The following is a 9146-nucleotide window of genomic DNA, read 5'->3' on the forward strand; positions in this document are numbered from 1 at the left end:
TCAAATATATGGCTCACAGGATTAAAAAAACATTTTAAAAATTTTTAAAAAAACTAGTGATGTTCTGAAATATATATATATATATATATCAACTCCCATATTTTCGTAATGTGTGTGTGTGTGTGGTGTTAGTGTGTGTGTGTGTGTGTGTGTTAGTTAGTGTAGATAGCGGGACCGAAAACTAAAGCACTTATGATCCTAATTCTTTTTGGAGGTGGTAGGTGTTGTCTCAGAGAGTAAGGGAAAAATCTCAGAAAATTAAAATTATGCATAATTATGCATAAATGTGCAAAATATGCATTTTTCTAAGAATGGCTAAAAACCACTTTTCTCGGCATTTCAGATGATTCTGAGCATCTTTGATTTTTTCACCTATATAAAAAAAAAATTTGGGACTTAAATGTTTTGGCATTATGCAAAATATATGCATTTTTGCAAAAATTCACTTATGATCCTAATTTTTTTGGAGGTGGTAGGTATTGTTCCAGAGAGGACCAGAAAAATAGCAGAAAATTAAAATAATTTTGCATAATTATAAATAATTATGCAAAATTTGCATTTTCTAAAAATGGCTAAAAACCACTTTTCTCGGCATTTCAGATGATTCTGAGCATTTGGGGGGAGGGAGTTGGAGTGGGGGGGGGTTTAGGGGCAGGGGGAAGGCGGTTAGCTGGCAGAATGAAGAGGAGGGAGATTTAGACGGGTGGATAACCAAACCGCTACATTGTAGCGGGATTCTTCTAGTATAGGGGGAAATAGCGTGAGCCTCCCAAGCACTACGTCCCCCTGGTGAAACTCCTCACTGTCAGGAGAAAAGAAGCGGCTGGCGACTCCACATGTATGGGAGGAGGCATGTGGTAGTCTGCAGCCCTCCCCGGGTCGGCAGAGGGGGTGCAGCAGCGACTGGGACGGCTCGCAAAATAGGGTAAATGGCCAGATATAAAGGAGGAACCCCCCTCCCCAAAAAAAACAAAGTTACTTGAAGACATGTAGGGTTATCTCAGTGTCTGTGTACGTACATAGTAATCAAGTACTTTGCCGTGTACTCTGCTTGCCATAATGTTTTTTTTTACAACTAATTGATTACAGTATATCTCACATTTCTTAGTGTATCCTAGTTTCCGTGGTGCTGAGATCAATGTTAGACTAATGTTAGCCGCTGTTTAGCACACATCCTTGAAGCGGACAAGTGGACATAAACATGAGGGCTGGATTCTGTTTCGTAAAGACTGACAAACCCCCTGTATTAGCTGTACTGCATTGCTTTCAACTATGAAAACTGCGCAGAAATCAAATGTTTTTGGGGTGGGGGGGTATCTACTCTGTACTACTGTACTAGCCTAGCATGGACAAGAAAGGTGAGGTGGCTAGTTGGGATGAGACTGTCTCTGATCTGTGGGTTGGTAACAGTCACACTCTTGTCTTTGCATGTGAGATGTGTCTGTGAACAAATGTACTTGGAAGCACATGGGACCGACTGAGGAATTCAAGCAGCAGAGGCGTCATATGTTGGCAGATATTTTACTGGAAATAAGGCTATTTAACAGGAAGCACGGTCAGTGGTTGGCACTTAAGCTTTATAGTCCTGGGTTCAGTTCCAGCCCATCTGGAGATTGCATGTTCTCCCCGTTGTTTGCGTGAGTCTCGTCCCACAGATGCACTGAATATTAGCAGACCTGGATTCTCTGACTGGTGAAAGGTGTGGGTCCTGTGATGGACTGGTGACGGTGATCTGCCCTGGGTTTCTCCGTGCCTTTTATGCAATGCATGCTGGGATAGTCTGTGGCCTTTAGCTGGACTATGTGAGGATGGATAATGTATGGATGGATCAAACTTGCACAGAAATGTAAAGACTGCATCCCAGATCGGTGTCCTTCGCTGAGATGGAGCCGTACGGTTCGCTCAGTTCGGGCAGTTATCCTTTCTTCATTTTAAATACCCACAACTGTGAACTCCTTGAGCGATAAACATATGAAAATAATTCATGAAAATTATACATATCCCGTACATACTTGAGTCGACGCTTTTCTTACACAGATGGACGCAAACCCCTAAAACTCTCAATGGGGCTCACCCCTTAGTTGTGGCTATCGCGTCTTATTCTGCTGGACCGTAATGGCAAAAACAAAGCAGATAATGTGGATATGTAGAGCCCTTATATCCTGTTTAAATGAGGGAAAGAGCTTTTGAGGTGCGCTGCAGAATAAAATGTTCCTTGTAATGTTGAAAGTCCTTGTCTTTTAAACAAGTCAGTGCATGAGAGAAATGGACTGCTCATGGGGCCCCGGGGTCTTCAGCAGTTAATGAGGCCTATGAGACACAATTGTTTTGGTGTGTTTCACATTCCCCAATTCAGATTACTGTTAGACAGATAAGTTAGTCAGGAGCCTTTTCCATGTGACAGATGTCACAAACCAGTGCTCTGTGAGCTGAACGTTTGGGAAACACTGTTTATTACACGAGAGCCATTCACAATAACGGTGGCGTGAGCCTAAAGGGTTCTAACGCTCATTAGACTTACAATTTAGTTTGATTTAAGCTTTTATCCAAAGCGACGTACATCTGAGAGTTATTACAACACAAGCAAGGATCTAGTTAGGAGGCGACAACGCAAGTAAGTGCCAAAAAACTAGGTTCAGGTCCGATAGGACATAGGTGTCAACAGGCAGTGCACAAAGGCACAAAATGCATAGGGTGCATAGAAGGGAATTTTTTTGGGGGGGGGGGTTCTTATATTAATACCATCAGGTGTGGAGGTGTTTGAGAAAGAGCTGGGTCTTTAACTTCTTCTTAAAGATGGAGAGGGACTCAGCTGATCAAATAGAGTTTGGTAACCCGTTCCGCCTCCGGGGAACTACAGAGTCTGGCTAGTGACTCCATTGTGGCAGAAGTGCCAGGGGCCTCTCATTGGCAGAGCGTAGTGAGCGAGACTGAGTGTAGACCTGAATGAGGGAGTTCAGGTGGGCAGGAGCCGTTTTAGTTGCTGTTTTGTGAGCGAGCATCGAGGTTTTGAATTTGATGCGGGCAGCAACTGGGAGCCGGCGGAGGGATATGAACAGCGGAGTGACATGTGCTGTTTTGGGCTGGTTGAAGACCAGACACGCCTCCGCGTTCTGGATCATTTGCAGAGGTTTGGAAGTGCATGCAGGGAGACCTGCCAGTAAGGAGTTGCAGTAGTCAGTGCATGATATTACAAGAGCCTGTACCAGGAGTTGTGCTGCATGCTCAGACAGTTACGGTCTAATTTTCCTGATGTTGTACAGGGCAGATTTATGAGGACTGCCTTGTTATATTACTGCCCTGTTAGCATGGAGGTCTCTCAATCCACCTAATGTAGATAACAATGTTACATTACAGCTATTAGGATAGATGTAGAGATTTTAGCAACAGAGAGCAAAGTTAAGGTTGACTTATAGAACTCTGATATGCAGATAATCCTGTTTTATTGGCATATAGAGTGCCATACACTGATGAGCCAAAACATTATGACCACTCACAGGCGAACCGAATGACAGTTTTCATCTCCAAACAAGTGCACGTGTCAAGGTTTGGGGAGATTAGATGGTAAGCGAACAATCAGTTTTCGTAATCAGCGTGTTGGATGCAGGACAAATGGGCAGCAAGGCTTGTGGGGTGCGCCTGGTCAGCAGTGGAGACTACCTACCGACAGTGGTCCTAGGAGGGACAAACCACAAACCGGCAACAGACTGTTGGGCGCCCAAGGCTCATTGATGTAGGGTAATGAAGGCTATCCTGTCTGGTCCAAACTGACAGAAGGTCTACTGCTACACAAGTTACAGAACATTTGAATGATGGTTATGGGAGGAATGTGTCACAACACACAATGCATCGCACCCTGCTGTGTATGAGGCTGCATAGCCGCAGACCAGTCAGAGTGCCCATGATGTCCCCTGTCCACTATCAAAAGTGCCGATAATTGGCATGTGAGCGTTGGAACTGGACCTCAGAGCAGTGGAAGAAGGTGACCTGGTCTGATGAGTCCTGTTTTCTTTTAGATAACATGGATGGCCATGTATGTGTGTGCCGTCTTCCTGGGGAAGTGATGGCACCAGGATGCATTGTTGGACAATGACAAGCCAGTGGAGGCAATGTGGTGCTCCGGGCAATGCTCTGCTGGGAAACCCTGAGTCCAGCAATTCATGTGGATGTCAATTTGACAGGTGCCACCTACCTAAGCATCATTGCAGACTAGGTACACCCTTTTATGGCAATGGTATTCCCTGACAACAGTGACCTCTTTCAGGAGGATAATGTGCCCCACCAGACTGCACACACTGTTTGGGAATGGTTTGAGGAACATGATGACGTTTTTCAAGGTGTTGCCCTGGCCTCCAAATTCTCAAGATCTCAATCCGATTGAGCATCTGTGGGATGTGCTGGCCCGACAAGTCTGATCCATGGCGGCTCCACCTCATAACTTACAGGACTTGAAGAATCTGCTGCCAATGTTTTGGTGCCAGATACCACAGGACCCCTTCAGGGGTCTTGTAGAGTCCATACCTTGGTGGGTCGGTGCCTTTTTGGTGGCACACAGTGGACCAACAGCATATTAGGCAGGTAGTCATAATGTTTTGGCTCATTTACATGCACAGTAGCTGACAAGCCCGGGAAGCCACCGGTAACACGACACACCAAGATGTTAAGGCCTATTAGGTAAGGTAAATCAGTGTTACTTGATCATGTGCCATGTAGGACCCCGTGCATATGCAGGTTTTCATTCCAAACCAACACTACACCGCCAGATGTCCCTGATTAACACCGCTTCAACCAGACCACAGACCCACCCTGGACCATGCGGCACAAAAACGTGCAATGATATATAAATCTATAAGCTCTTTTCCCGGGCTGGATCTTCGTATGACAAGTACATTCCTGGTTGAGAAGTCTTCAATATTTTATGGAGGGGGGGGGGGGTAAAGTGATGCATCCCCCTCTGTAAAACGTGTAATCTTTCTTGATCCCCTTTGGCTTAACACCACCTTTAAACACATCTAATGTATAAGGAATTTATCAATATTGAAATTCTAGCCCTATCAGAGATTTGCACACCAGAGACATGTCCTGTTCTGACCTCTAACATAATCTTTAAATACACCTGGTGTAACAAACTTTTACATGGTTAACAATATGTAGGCCTATCGGTTCAATTTAAAAGGTGATCGTTTTCTTAAGCCCCTTCCACCCATCCACCAGAGCCCAATATCGCCCTTAGAGTTATTTTTACAAATCAGCCTCTGAGTAATATCAATATAACCAGTCAATATTATAGGATAGAAACTGTCTTGAAATGCATACCAAGTAATATCAGACACATTTAGTAAATATAGTGGCTTTGGAGTACAGAGCAATTTGATTTCAGTGAGTTAGCCTAGGACAGATGGGCCTGCAGCACCTTATCGTATACTAAAAGACGGACCGGGCTGTGATTTTACTTCATTTGTGCGTTATACCTCTTCTTCTTGTGGCCATTTAGACACAAGTACGACACAGAAACGTGTCTGCTGCTGTCAAGACAGCAAAGGAAAGCCAGATCCGGGACGCAAAGCGTTAAAGGTCAGACGTTCGTAGCCGGCGTAGAATCCAGCTGCAGCCCTGCCTGTGTCCTTGAGGAGAAACGAGCAGACTAAATAATCTAATGGGCGGAATACCCATCCAAATCATGCTCGCTCTTCCTGTCTGTTTCCATTCAAGTCACCGTCCCATACAAATGAACATTTTGTCCCAAGATATCAAGACTCTTATTCAGCTCTCTAATTCGCTCTAATTCTGTGATCGTTATCACACCACAGCACATAAATAAACCATGGCATCAGAGCGGCCTCGCAAAAACATCTGGTTCAGGAAGAAAAAAGAAAAAAAACAGGCAGAAAAGAAGAAGAAGAAAAAACAGAGACACGCAGCAAAACAGACTGAAAATATATACGGGGGAAGTAGACGTGCAATTTCATGACAGACTGCAGAGCAGCAAAATAGAAACCTCGAGATGGGCGCGCGCGCGCGCGCACGCACACACTTTCTAAAAAATTGACGACAAAGTGTTATACTAGGCTAAATATGTATCTTGATAGTCTGAGAATAAAATCAGATGACACATGGCATGACTTGGGTTGTTTATCCCCGTGGTGATTCCAGTGGAGTTAAATGAGGATGAACTGCGACGGAGGAGGGAGCCCCCAGGCCGGTCAAACGTCGTCTCTAAGGTGCCGTTTGCCCCGGTGACCTTGATCGATGCTCATGACAATTACTGATCAAGCGATGGGTGACCGAACAAGATCATTTCGTGTCCTTTGTCCACGTGTTGTTTTGACGAGAACGTCCTGCCAACGGCGCACATTTTAACGCAGCCCCGACCGTGACCCGCGCATGCGCGGTAACGCTCGGAGGGGACCAGCCCATCGGTGTATTGAGTGTCAAGAGGAGCGGCTCCCCTGCCCAGGACAACGGCGGCGCTGCGTGCCGTGCCGTGCGCTTCCAGCTCGATTTCAGACTCGATTGGAAATCATTGCTGATCCACTTTAAACTAACCACTTTCCGACGACTCGGGAAGAGGTACCGGGTCCCTTGAGTTAAAAAAAAAAAAGGGGGAAAAAAAGCCTTGACTTGAATGACAAAGCGTCCGGAGAGAGGAGCGGCACCGTCTGCCAGTCATGTCATATATCACATACGCTCACGTGCGGGAAGACGTACTCATCCCCATTCGGCCCATTCGGAACCGACACAAAGCCCGTCTCTTTACGCGTCGTTGTCTAATATATGATGAGGAATGGCAATTCGCACGAGCCGCAAGTAGCTACAAAGACAAAGGAAGTGTAGCGGACAAACAAAGTCAGCTACATGTTATCAAACTGTTATTATGACAGGTAGCGTTGATATATACCTCTACCTATCTATATCTATATCTATCTATATATCTATATCTATATATCTATATATCTATATATATATCTATATATATATATATATATATATATATATATATATATATATATATATATATATATATATATATATATATATATATAATTGCGTGACACTGACTTTTAACTTCTATCCCTGTTGATCCAGACTGCTGTCAGGTATACTGTAGGATGCCGCCGGGAATTCCGGATCACATGCATGGTCCTATACGCCCTCTCCGGGCCAAACGCATCCCTTCTCTTACCTGGATAATGGTTTTGGGGTTTTTTTTTTGTTTTTTTGTTTTTGGCAAATCAGAAATTCATCCGGAGAAATGGATCCTGCCGCGGGTGTCTCCCTTGCCTCTCTTGTCCCGTTGTGTCCGGTTCAGCCGCCCTGCTTCCCGGTAGAGAGCTGCTCCGCCCCTCCGCGCCACTCCTCTCCTCCACCCGAGCCTCCCAACACTTTTACCTTCCCTTTTTTTCCACTCCTCTCCTTTCTCCCTCTCCTTTCATACCATTGTGTTCTGTTCGGTGTCGCGTAACCCGGCTAATCCCCGCGCCCCTCTTCTCAGGTCTCTCGCGCGTCGTTGAGACGGTCAGTGCGGAGGAAGGTGGGGTTGTCCTCGCGCACGGAGGCCGGTCTCGTGCGGCGGAACTCGCGTGTGGATAACGCGGCGGCAGGACAAGAGAGAGAAACAGAAACGACGTCTTTCAACGGTGGTCGCGAACGTACTGGTCCGCCAAGTTTCCGTGTGACACTGCCGTGTCGCGAGTTTTGGAATAATCCCAAGAGAATTGTTCAGTGATGCCCAATACAGATACACCACTACCACGATATTCCGAAAGATGCACTATTTTGTGTACCTTTTCATTATTCTGCTAATATATATATTATATATTTTGATGCATTCTCTTTGGAGTCAGAATCGGAGGGGGTTTTGTTGTTGTTGTTGTTGTTTTGTTTTTGTTTTTTTGAATTTGGCCCAAAACGTCCGAGTGCAGTTTGTTTGGTATGTGCAGACCCGGGTGAAATGGTAGGCTCGCATTCCAGTGATTCCCAGTGTTTGTTTAAACCCGTTTGGCATACCAGATTTCGGGGGGTGGTGGTGGTGGGGGGGTGGGGTGAGTGAGTGTTATTGCATAACGGCAACCTACTAAACTGAATCTCAGATACTTTCCTGTTATTGTCTGACGCTTTCATTGTCCCATTCAGCAACGCCCCACCCACCTGGCTCCTATTACCAAATACTTGGCTAACTGCTGCGTGGAGATAAGCCTGTGCCCCGGCCAAGCTCAAGCCCCCGTAGCCTTCCATGTTGCATGGAGTCCAGTTGAAGGGCGCACGGGGAGAGAGAGGAGCGCGCCGCCGCATCAGGGAGCAAGGAACGCTGTCTCCTCTCTGCCTCGTTACGTTTTGTTTTCATTTTCCTGCAGTAGAACCTTGAAATAGAGTCTGCACAGTCAGAACCAGCTACACTTGTGGCAAGTGTGAGAAGAAATCAACAGCCTGAACCGACCCGAACTTGCTCGATTAGTTGGGCCCATACTGGGCCTTGGTCAAAGGAGCGGACCCCCAGCCTGATGGGTGAGGGACCACTTCAACTGTGCGGAGGAATGTATCGCCTCGTTTATAACGACCAGCATAGGGGCAGCAATAACACTGAACTCGTGTGGCAACCGTCACCTTTTGCAACGTGGTTTGTAGTATTGTGGGAATTGGCCCGAGGGATATTTTTTGTGCAGCTATGCGCTTGATTCATAACCAGTTCATAACGGCCCAAACAGGTCCATTTCAGACACCGAGTGGCAATTGTTATTTTGAGCAGAAGCCCGTCTTTGCATTGTGTGTCAGCAGAAGAGGTGACTTTCAAGTTGTCATCTGTAAAAGAATACAAATGGCACATTGTGTCAGCATGTTTAGCCGGCTAGCTTGATGTTGTACTTCCCCCGACGGGGCGATGCAGCTGCTGCTAGTCTCGACATGCCTCTCGTTCCTTCTTCACACTTTCCTCCATTATCCCCCTCTTTACAGCTCTCCTTCCAGCTCCTGTCTCTCTCTTTCTCTCTCCCTTGTCGCTCCCTTCCCCTCTCCCACATCTCCTCTCTTCCCTCCCTGCTTTACTTTCCCCCCTGTGTTTGCACCTCTCTCGTTTACCTCCCCTCTCTCTCCCGTTCATACTTTCCTCCCTGTGCAGGCTGATCCTTCCCCCTCCATGGCAGAAAACC

The 9146-nt window shown here is 46.1% G+C and overlaps 1 protein-coding gene across 1 annotated transcript in view; it reads right to left on the reverse strand.

The window, feature by feature from the left end:
• The window catches only part of LOC130126793 (plastin-3-like), a 41384-nt gene extending 33753 nt beyond the window's left edge, over window positions 1-7631 (reverse strand). The window contains exon 1 of the mRNA XM_056296461.1: window positions 7184-7631. The gene's annotated coding sequence lies outside the window, so the exon portion shown is untranslated. The remainder of the gene's footprint in view (window positions 1-7183) is intronic.
• Window positions 7632-9146: the final 1515 nt, after the last annotated feature.

This window comes from Lampris incognitus, chromosome 1 (assembly GCF_029633865.1).
Source record: "Lampris incognitus isolate fLamInc1 chromosome 1, fLamInc1.hap2, whole genome shotgun sequence".
Taxonomy (NCBI): domain Eukaryota; kingdom Metazoa; phylum Chordata; class Actinopteri; order Lampriformes; family Lampridae; genus Lampris; species Lampris incognitus.